This window comes from Cuculus canorus, chromosome 2 (assembly GCF_017976375.1).
Source record: "Cuculus canorus isolate bCucCan1 chromosome 2, bCucCan1.pri, whole genome shotgun sequence".
Taxonomy (NCBI): Eukaryota; Metazoa; Chordata; class Aves; order Cuculiformes; family Cuculidae; genus Cuculus; species Cuculus canorus.
The window spans coordinates 33,491,224-33,502,679 of record NC_071402.1 but is presented as its reverse complement, the minus strand read 5'-3'; the positions used below and the strand labels follow the sequence as shown (position 1 = coordinate 33,502,679).

General features: G+C 36.2%; 1 long non-coding RNA gene across 1 annotated transcript; it reads right to left on the bottom strand.

Moving 5' to 3' along the window:
- Nucleotides 1-7,883: 7,883 nt before the first annotated feature.
- On the bottom strand, nt 7,884-10,298 carry LOC128851392 (uncharacterized). Its single transcript, XR_008448751.1, has 3 exons — nt 10,181-10,298; nt 9,913-10,058; nt 7,884-8,847 (listed from the first exon to the last, which is right to left on the bottom strand). It is a non-coding gene; the product is annotated as an uncharacterized LOC128851392 (long non-coding RNA).
- Nucleotides 10,299-11,456: the final 1,158 nt, after the last annotated feature.

Below are 11,456 nucleotides of genomic sequence, written 5' to 3'. Positions count from 1 at the left end.
AAAGCTGTTTAAACAATACAGCTGACCTGATTCTCACCTCAGATAACTGGCAAGACACTTTCAAATCTAAGACTTCAAAGTTTTCTAGAAAAATCTCACATGGATCGCTGATCACATTTGAAGGTAAATTAGGCCATAAAAGAGGACACAAATGAACTCAAAAGACAGAAAATTCAAATCTCAAAGCTAAAATGTTGTTAATCATATCATAATAATAGCAAAATTCGTCCCTGATTCTCAGACTTTGCACCCTTTGATGGCCTGGCACTGTTCAAGCTAATAAAGTTAAGTGCATCCATAAGTATTTGAAAAACTTACACCAAATTTTATGCTGTGTTTTACGGTCCATGGTGATTTTTTAAGTGTTGAGACAACTTTTTCCTCCGCAGAATCCAAACTCTCTGCGTGTATGTTAATAAACAATCAATATTGAGAGTTCTTGTTTTCTTTTTGAAAGTAAGACTTTGCTAGTTTCCTTTGCTCCTCCTTGGCAGCCAGAAATGTGCCACACAGCAAAGCCCACCCCAGCCTGCCAGCCAGAGAATCCACGCCTTGGGGTACAGGCTGGGAGACTTTCCATGTGTATAATAATATTAGCAAGAAGAGGTTACATGGCTGATAGCAAAAACAAGGGAAAACTAAAGTGTCGCTTTGGCCAAGGATTTTGTCAACATTTCTATCAGTTGCAAGAGCTTTTGTACTGTTTGAAGGCAGATAATGACAGCTCCTTTTGCTATGTTCATTTGTATACAACTCCTGCAGGTAAATCAGTATCAGCTAAATAATTAACAAATAAAGATGTGGGGACTGTCAAGATGAATAGCAGTATTACTTTTGCTCTTTAAAAATTGCTGAGTCAGTGAAACAGCATGTTAAAAGTCCCTTTCTAAATATTTTATACTATTGCTTCAGAAGATAGTAATAATTACAGAAAGCCCAGATCTACCTAACACTCTTATCACCTAAGCACTTCAGGTAGTTTCACAATGACTGATTTAATGAAACCAAGTCTCTTAGAAGTATTTCTCGGGTAAGTATTGGCCAGACATATGTTTTCAGGTAATGCTTCCCATCCACATAAAAACTGTTCCTTTGTCATGAAAGGTTTTTTTACATAGCCAGCTATTTGTATATATTTTAGCTTTCACACATATGCATGCATGTGTGCATATATTATAGATTTTTGAACATAGCCTGAGAAATATTCCTGCACATTGAGGAAGGCACACATTTTAAGCCAGAAGCTGGGTAGTATTAAATAAAACCCTCAAAGAAGGGAGCCCGGGCTCACTACCAAACATATGAAGAATTTTTTATTACTCAAAAAATGAAAGATTTTACCAAGAAAGCGTTTACAAAATAACAAATCTAGGAAATGTATACTATTTTGTAATTAAGAAAAGAAAAAAAAAACAACCCTCAAGATACAATGAATCCTAAGGAAGTCTTCCTTTAAAAAACAGCCAAATCAAAGAAATTCTCTTCTTTATGTCTTTATACTCAAATTGCAAGTTCCTTGAGAAAGGGAGTCTAGCTTGCTATTTGTCTGTGGAGTGCCAAGCAAAGTGAGAATTTAACCTCTCCCGGAGCTTCTAAAATAAATAAAAATTATTAAAAAGCAAACTATGAAACTGATGTTCAAAACTATCCATAAATGCCATATTCAAAAGAGCTGTGAACGGAAAATATTTACTCAGTGTATTACAGATAAATCAGAATAAATCCATTGTGCTATATGACATTAGGATCGAAAACCCCTTCTGCTGTAAATGGATCCATAGTAAGACATTAGGTTCCACTATTTTTCTTCACTGTCATAGTCTTTAGTCATTGCTAATCCCAAATCACAAATTTTTATTATTGTCATATTTTTAGATGTTGGTCACCTCAGCATATTTTCAACACAATCATGAGTAGTGAGATTGGTATCTTAATATTCAGTATATAACTGCAACCTATACCTCAGAGGTCACTTTTCAACACCAGAACTGAACACAAACCTCTGCAGTATTGTTTATGGAAAATTCCATACACTTTTTAGGACTTTTGACCTAGATTCCTTAATGTTTTGTCAACAAGAACTTCCTAAACTTTACCAAGAGACTTGTTAAGAAAAAAACACAGGAAATAAAAAACCCCACATTTTACTGTTTTGTTTTCTGAAGTTAAAGATCCCATAATAGAGAGGAAAAATCAGTTCTGCCAAAACATTGCCACTGTATAGAACAGCCACCGGTAAGGCGATAGATGCCAGTGCTCTATTGTTACAAAAGTAACATACCAACTCAAATAAACAGTGATTGCAGCCAAAAGAAATAAGGAAGTTATTGATAAATTAGTTGAGCTGTATGAATATGTAGAGATGGCAGTAAAGTGCAAAGGAAGTTCCAATAGTCATTAGAATTTCTTTTCTTTCCCTTGCTGAAATCCCCAAAATTATTTTTCTGTGAAGGACAAAGGTTAAAACCAAGTTCATTGTATAAGAAATGCATCTTAATTTATAATCTATTGCTTAATGGTTTCAGCGAAGGGTAACAGCAGACTTAGAGCCTCGTGAATTATTATCAAAAGGGTTAGCTTTTCTGCTGAACATGTGCATGAATATGCAATGGTATAAAGCTGAAGAACAATCTGGAAGTCTCTGATCTCAGGTTACTAGAGTTCTTTTCTTTAAAGACTTACTTGACCTTATGATGGCATGTCAGCAAATTAGATTTAGGTAATGCTGTTCCCAAGAGCTCTAATTATGGCTTATATGTATATTCTGCAATTCATTAAAAAAAAACATGCATTATAACAGCCTTACTGTATACTAATTTGCATAGACATCAAAATAGAATCTGAATAACTAGAAATTGCAGACTGGTTTTAATTTTTCCAAAGCATTTAGATATTTCATAAATACTCGTAACTATTATTCATTGTTGACATGCATTTCTTGAACTGTCTGAGCAAGGATAATTTACATTTGTTTTTGGAAGTGGCCAGCACAGATAACTGGTCTACTTAAGAACATGTACTAATATGAAATATAATTATTTTAAAAAAATAACTGAAGAGATTCCCTTTTGTGTGACATCTATGGAGGACAATGAGAATACAGTAATTAGAATGGTTTATGTTTGCTATTCTTCATTCATACTGAAAACTTGTCATAAAAATGGATTACCTGCAGTTCTGTGCTGTCTGCAATTCTTGTCTTGTTGTGGCAATAAGACATCAGAAATGTAATATTTAATACACACCGTGAAATACAATAGTAAATAAAGGGTAAGGATATCATGACATTTGCTACCTCAACCTCTTCCCTTTTTACTCTGTACCTACCAGGCTGACAAATCAACATCACTTGTGATGTTGCCTATTGCTTTCTAGTTTCTGGGAATAACATTACACGCTTTCTAGTATTACAAAGACATGGATTTCAATATGTGAAAAAAAAGCCTCTCAGAAGGTGGTAAACATATTGGGCGGCTGGCAATCCCAGACCTGGCGTTATCTAACCAGTCTTGGTGATATCTCATTGTATTAATGGCCTAGCTTTATTAACTCAAGAAGAACATCTGTGAGCTGCTGAATGCCTCTCTCAATGTAATATCAATTCCTGGTTTCTGGTGACCACAAGGAGATCCCCAGCATCTTGTATAGATAAGACTGAATTTGCCTCATTTACTAACAGGAGTTCAGTATTCAGGACTGAACCAAATTAAACCAAGAAATTTGAGGATACAAACTAAAAACATTCAAGAGAGAGGCTGCATCATTACATCTTAAGTCATATGGGATTAGACTTGATTTGCCATACCTTAACAGATGCTTCCAAGCTGATGGAAAGGACCAAAATGCTTTTAAGCTAAGAAGTTAAGTGGCTGTGGAGGAAAGCCCTACATCTGGAAAAACATGGACTTGTTGGAACGAGTTAAGGGTGGGTCATAAAAACGATCAGAGGAATGAAACATCTCTCCTATGAAGAAAGGCTGAGAGAGTTAACATTGTTCATCCTGGAGAAATAGCTCCAAGGAGACCTTTTCTGTGGTCTTTCAGTACTTAAAGGGGGCTTATAAGAAGGATTGGGATAGTAGGGCCTGCAGCAACAGGACAAGGGATAATGGTTTTAAAACAAAAGAGGGTAGATTCAGACTAGATATAAAGAAGAATTGTTTTACAATGAGGTGGTGAAACACTGGAACAAGTTGCCCAGACAGGTGCTCTATCCCTGCAAACATTCGGGGTCAAGCTGGACAAGGCTCTGAGTAACCTGATCTAGTTCAAGGCGTCTCTGCTCCTGCAGATAAATTGGACTAAACAACCTTTAAAGGTTGCTTCCAACTCAAACCATTTTATGATTCTACAATTCTATGATCTGTTATCTATCCATAGGCGCACCTTACCAAGGCTTGCAAGTTAGGTTGCTATGGCTTCTCTCAAGTGTATTGCCCGCGGATGTTCTAGCAAAGGCAGCTCTATTTACAGACTGACACAGCATTTAATTGAAAGAGTATTGAGTTAATGTTAGTAAGAGTGGGACTGAGCCCACAACTATCAACATCTACATATCATGTGTTTTCAAAATGTCTTGTAGTTACTGAGTTTTCTGAGCTCCTCAGTCCAAATGTAACTTGCTTGGATAGACTCAAACGTTTAAAAAAAATAAAAAGGAAGAGAAAATGGAAGAGAAAGGCTGAAAAAAAAAGTCATGAAAAGAAAAGGAGGTTTTCTGTGGCAGTTAAACAAAAGCAGTTTATGTTAATAAAAGAAAAAGTGCTACAACCTTATCCTATAGAAGCATTGCCCTAATGTAAAAGTGAGTAATCCTTAAAAAAATGTCATTAGAAGAGAATTTGTCACTCCAAACTGTAGTTACGTTTACAGTAGAATATTTGTACAAGCTGTTTGCTGAAATAAGTCTGTTTTGATTCCTCAGTAAAGAGAGGAAAGGCAAGAAGCTCTAGCCTCTATTTACCATGGCACAGACTCAAGATAAGCCTTAAAATTACTTTTTGGTGTCCAAACAGTGTGGTTTCCCCATCAAAAGGTTATTTGTTATAAAAGAGCTTTATTTGGCAAAACATTGGGAACATTCACTTTTTAATTAGAGCAGCAAACTTCTGAGCAGTCTGAGGCTAGAGTTATGGCATTCTATGATGCTTCTTTTCCTGATTATAAAAGAAACAAGTGCAACAGAATCTATTTCATCCCCTGGGAATCCTCTATAGGTCAGTTAGGCTATAAAAAAATAAACCAGAAACTGTAACACTGAGTATGCTTTTTTAATGTCCCGAGTACTTGTTTAAAACCTGTGGAGCTTAGCTCATTTCTATTTCTTTGTTTGCCCCTGCAGTGGTAGAAATTTTAAATCCACATTTCATTAATTTCCTTTTCCTAATACTCATAACCTTATTTTTAACTCCATTTTTATTTGGAGTGCTTTTGTATTTCATTTTATAAATTAAGTGCAAGTGGGTCAAATGTCATCTTCAGTGTCTTTTTAGCTCTGTCCCTGAAGGAATGGGAACTTTTGGTTTGCTGGATATATTTAATACCTCTTGCTGCTCCCAAGTGGATACTGTGCTGAGTGATTGCAAGTCTTTAGGTAAAATAAATTCAGATCTAGCTGACTGACTGTGAAAATTGTATCCAAACCTCTCCCCCCAAAATACATGATCAAATGAAATCGTTGACATTTTTGAAAAAAAATGCTAGAGTAAACTAGATTTACTCTGTCTGAAAAAAATGAGGTGAAACTACCTTCAGGTTTTAGACACAACAAATTGCATTCCACTTGTCATTTCATGTGATAAGACCCAATAAGCCCATTAATTAAAACAGCCACAGAGCATCGGCAGCAGTTTTGAATGAGTGCAAGGTCAAAATTGTCCATCTTTATGGATTAGTACTATTGTGAGAAGGTCAAAGGGCTTGTCATCTGCTCCAGAGTCCTCTGCAGATCAAGATCTTGTACTATTCAGAGTGGGATTAAGTGTGATGGTGGTTGTCCAGACTGGTAATATTTTTTTTAGATATCAAGGATAATAAAAGTTCTTCTTTAAACATCCCCCATGCCTGAAAGTGTAACATTTTGCAAACCATGTAGGGGAGGTTCAGTCATAATGATTCAATATATAAGAAGCACATCTATCTAAACAATGCCATAGATCACTGCAGGCTGGGATGCTAGGGAAGATTTGTTTGCCTGGAAGCAGGATGGCTAAGAGTTAGAGGACCTTCACATTGAGGCAAAAGAACCTTTATCTTAGCTTTAGTTTTACCAGCTTTCTATGAGATAACTGTAGCTCTAGGCATTTCTCGAATAAAATACAGTAAAACTACCAAAGACCTGATTTGTTTTACAGTACAAAAAAAAACCTGAAGTGTCTTGAAATTCATTTTGGGTAACATGAAAGAAATTACAAGACTAAATCCTATGAAGAAACCTGCCACACTGATTTCCTGGAATAACCAAAATAGAAATAAATTAAAAAAAAAGGTTTTAAAATAGTGGGATAGACTGACCAATTCCCACAGAGTCATTCGTCATGCCTAAGCAGTCTGGCTTATCAAACTGAAAGCAGGTTTTGGAAGAGACACAAAAAGGTCCACTTGAGCAGAGATAATAGAATTAATCCAGGCAGCATTTACAGGAATAAATCTGAAACATTACTTGAAGGGAAAAATAGATCTGTGCATTCTTCAGCTGACGAGAGTTGAAGCTCTCTTATCTGGAAAGGATACATCACACCTCTTCATCAGCCCTTAAAATTGGAAATATAACAAAAAATATTCTTACAGCACTGTTTAGATCTGCATTAGACTAATATCTTAAACAGCATGTCTTCTGTAAACAAGTTTCAGCAGAACTAGAAAGAAAAAAATAAGTATTATGGATCAGCAGAATGGAAGTTATGTAAACTAGGACTCTTCAGCTGGGAAAAGGCAGTTGAGGAAGGCTGTGACAGAGATCCATAAAAATGAATGATGACTAAAACTTTCACAGGCAAAGAGGAAGCAGCATGTAAAGAAATTATTTTACAAACAAAAGGAAGTGCTTGCATAGAGAAGAGAATTAAACCATGGAACTCAATATCACAGGATGTTGCTGAGGCCAAAATTGTAAATGCCTTCAGAAAAAGGACCTGATGACTTTCATGAAGGATAGGTCCATTGGTAAATATTAAGTGTCATGTTCTATGCCCCGCCATTCCATTTCTGACACAGGATATCTTTAAAATACTGACTGGTTAAAGCCCTGACCTGATCTCACAACTGATCCTGCTTTGAGATGGAGGCTGGACTAGAGACTTCCTGAGGTCCCTTGCAGGAAATTTCTAGGATCTTGCATTCGGCACTCTCATGAATTTGGTCCTCATTCATAACCCATAACAATATAATAAAGGTGGGAAGCACACAACACTTAAAACAAATACACAATTTAAACATTCTGAGATAGTATATGATTTTGATGGGCATACTTCATGATGACCAGGTGGCTCAGTGATGTCTTCAATGGTAGACAGTCTCCAGGAGGTAAAGGATGGAAAAATAAATACCCGAGGAAGAAGCAGCAAAACTGGTAAGACAAGAGATGGAGTGTGATGCCACTGTCATATTTTTCCTTCAGTATCAGGGACTGTAATGGAATATCAAAATATTCTCAATAGACACAGTGGAAATTGTCACTGAAAACAGCTTGCAGGTTCTCAGGAGATGCTGCTAGGAAACTGGCAGCTCAGCAGTGTCTGAGATATCTCTCCTGTGTGCATGCAAAAGAGCTGCTTTGACGTACCACAGTACTTGCAAGCAGTGGAAGAAGGTCTGCATCAGTGTTTTCAAACTGCTAGAGAAAGGTTACAGTATCATAGTCAATGTACGTATAGTTTGAGGATACTGGTGCTCATGTTTATTAGTACAAGCTATTTTTTCTTAAAGAATATTATTTGTTTCACAGGAAGCTTAATTTATGATACCATGCATATTTTTTAGGGCTCTTGAACGAAGTATTTTCAAGCATTCCAGTGTGTGTTATTACAGAAGATGAATACTTCAAAAGCTCTCATCCCCTTCTTTTTTGTCTTTGGCTATTTTTCCTACCCTACATCTCAGTGTGTCATATCCATTATGCCAAAAGAATTGTTCACAAGGCTGCTTTGTGAAGTGGATCAAGAAAATTATTTAGATTAAAAATCATGCTCCAAAAACCAGGTTTATTTTAGTCTGACAGGGAGGAGATGGAAATTTTATAGCAAATGTCTGAATAACTAGAAAATTCCATAACAGTAGTATCTTCCAGTGCTGTTTAGTTCCTTATTTTGTATCTATATTCTTCCTACTAGAAATGTGTTGGTATGAGCCTACATTGATATATGATTTCAGTCTCTTGGACCTTAGATTGCCACAAACATTGCTAAGAAGTATTGCTATCTTTTTTCCTTGGGAAAAGATGGAGTTTCTACTTTTTAAATACTTCTAAACAAATAACAAGGTAAGACTATATTTTTGAAGCTGAACACTACAAACGGCAACAGACCATAAAATTAACTGCTTAGTTTCAAATTAAGCATTGAACAGGGAAATAAAAACTGGATGCAGGTGTTTTCCACACTAATATGAAAAGATATGACTCACTACCTAGAAGAAAAGTCTACTTTTTTATTGTTTGTCATGTTTTATAGTCTTTGGATGCATATTGTCATTGAATGTTCGCACTAGCTAGCTGGTAATGTGCAATTAAAACCAAGAAGTAGTATGCCGGCTCTGCCCACAGGGTACTTCGCTGGGACAATGACGAACAGTGTGGTGCATATCCTCAGATGACTCTTGGACAGTGCAGCAGGAAGATTTTATTTACTTCTGAAATGTTTAAAGACACTAGTTAATAATCAATAAAACAAAGCAGACAGTATAGTAAGTCTCTGAAATAGTTTGAGAGTTAATTTGTTAAAGATTGAATATTTAACTGGGAAAACCAAGTCAAATCATACCTCAAACAATTCAGAGTATCAAGGACTACATGAATTTATATAAGAGTTTGGACATATATTAAGTAAAAAGAAATTTCCCAATCTCTTCACTAAAATGATACTCACGGCTGAACTTATCCAATCAGGTTGTATAATCATGTGACTATGGCTTTGCCACATTGGTTTGTTCAAACCTGTCACTATCAATTCAAGCAACACGGAGGGAGATGATTTTTCTTATTTATGTAAAACTTGATTTCCTCAGGATGATTTACCATTTTAAATATTTTTTTTATATACAGCAAAAGCGAAATTCCATATACAAACACAAAAGGAAGTGGGAAAGTAAATATGTCGTACTATATTAGCTTGCACTAAAAGAACGTAAACCAAACTGGAATGGATTTCTGAAGCAAGAGATTTGTTTCTCTGCCTTCATAGAGCAGTGTGGAATTCTTACCTTTCTACTTTTTTTCTATTGAAGATGATATTTGCTTAGTTATAGCTCAGTTTTTAACCTATCAGTTTTGAATTTTCAGCTGGCAACATCAGTACTGAAGGGATATAATGCTTATTAGAAATATCCGGATGTTTTGTGTGCCCAGTGATTCTGAGCTACATGGTTATAACATAGAAATTGATAATAGTGGAACATTCTTGGAGTCTCTCAGCTAGGATAGGAAAATAAATCTGCCACAATGGATCCTGAAGTGGAATATGGACCATATAGTGAGATACGAAAAAAGTACAAAAAATTGCGATGTGAGGTTTCAGTGATCACAAAAACATTGTTTCAGAAAACCTAACTGGAACAGAAGGCTGTCACTTCAGGATAAGCATATACTTTCTACTATCACCAAGTGCCACCTGTTCTACAGAGTAGTTACACAAGTAAACTGCAAGCTCAGGAAATCTGTCCAAGTAATCAGTTTTTTGAAATTAAATATGATTGTACCTGTGACCTCCATGTGGGGAGCACGTGCAAGCCATTCCATGTGGAATCAATGGTTACAACATTGTGAATTTATTAAACCATCCTACTACAGTGTCAGTGATTTGAAAAATCTCCGTTGTATACAAAACAGTGAAATATCCGCCACTCTGGAAAAAAAAAAAAAACCGCCCATATTTACAAGCTCCTCCAGAAAAACAATGCCTGAATATTTTGATGCCAAGCAAGTAACTTTGTAAGTCAGCACCTAGAAAGTGCGCTATAAATTTACCTTATGTTATGTGTTGCTCTAAGCATGATCTGTTTTCTGCTCACCCCTGTTCCACGGGTCTAGAAAGTCCTCCATTCTGCACCCAGCCTGATTGTTCTTAGAAGAGTCTCTATTCAATGTTTTACTACAAAGCCAGTGCCAAAAGCTGACATTTCTGTCAGCTTATGCATTCTGATTACTAAGTAAGCATAAAATGCAGGTTGATAACATTTCAAGAATATAATGAAAAAACATATTCTGACTCTGGTTTCTTCTGAAGACGTGTGTTAGGCTTCATTTCCATCCTGTGGGTCACCAAAACGAGGAGTCTAAGCCAAACAGTAATTTGTCCATAGCAAAATTTGCTGGTGAACAGAGTAGCAAGACATTGCAAAACTCACCAACCCTGCAAAGTCAGCATAACCTTCCATCTATTGATTCTGCAAACCAAGAAACTCACACGCTGCTGCAAATAAATCCAAATCCTATAAATATCAGGAACATGAAGGTTCCAGTAAATAATTCCTGTCAAAGTCAAGTCTATAAACAACTTGTAAAACATGTCAAACTGTCAGACTTCTTTCATTTTTTTTGTACCCTTTCCAGTACAGGAGATAAAACAAGGACTTGCTGATATTACCCTACAGAAGGCTGCAAGACACGCTGGTGTCTTTCCAAACAATGAAAATTAAAGATCTGGCATATTTCTCTACAAATACTCATCTCTCAGGCAAGCCACCCAAACAATATAAAGTTGTATAAGTTATGTTTGTGTAAGGAAGCATGGAGTCAATTCTACCATCTTGTAGTTGATGTATTTGACTGCATAATGTTTCTCAGAGCTTGTTAGAGGGCTTCCTCCTCAAGCAATATGAACTAGTCTTGGAAACTGCTGTCCTAGTAGACCAAGCAGAGCTCAGATTCAGTAGTAATAGCTTTGATAAGGTTCTAGCGTGGTCCATCTTTACTGAAGCATTTCAGCTATTGGAAAAAAAATCAAAGAAAATTTGCATTTGTTATGTTCAATTGGCAATCTTTGTAGGGAGAAACAGGTAAGTTAAGCTTATGAGCTTATTAACAGGAGTTAAGCTTATTTTTTCTTATCAAACATCCTTAACTTCCACACAGCTCTCTCACTGTTGAACAAAGTGCCCAGCAGTAGAATAACTGCGTACTTAAAAGAATTTCTGAATGAAAGGCTCCCTCAAGACCCACTACTACTCAATGAGTGATACTCTACCTACCAACTCCTACAAGTTTATAACTGCAAAGGACTTTGCATTTGCAATCAAGTCTG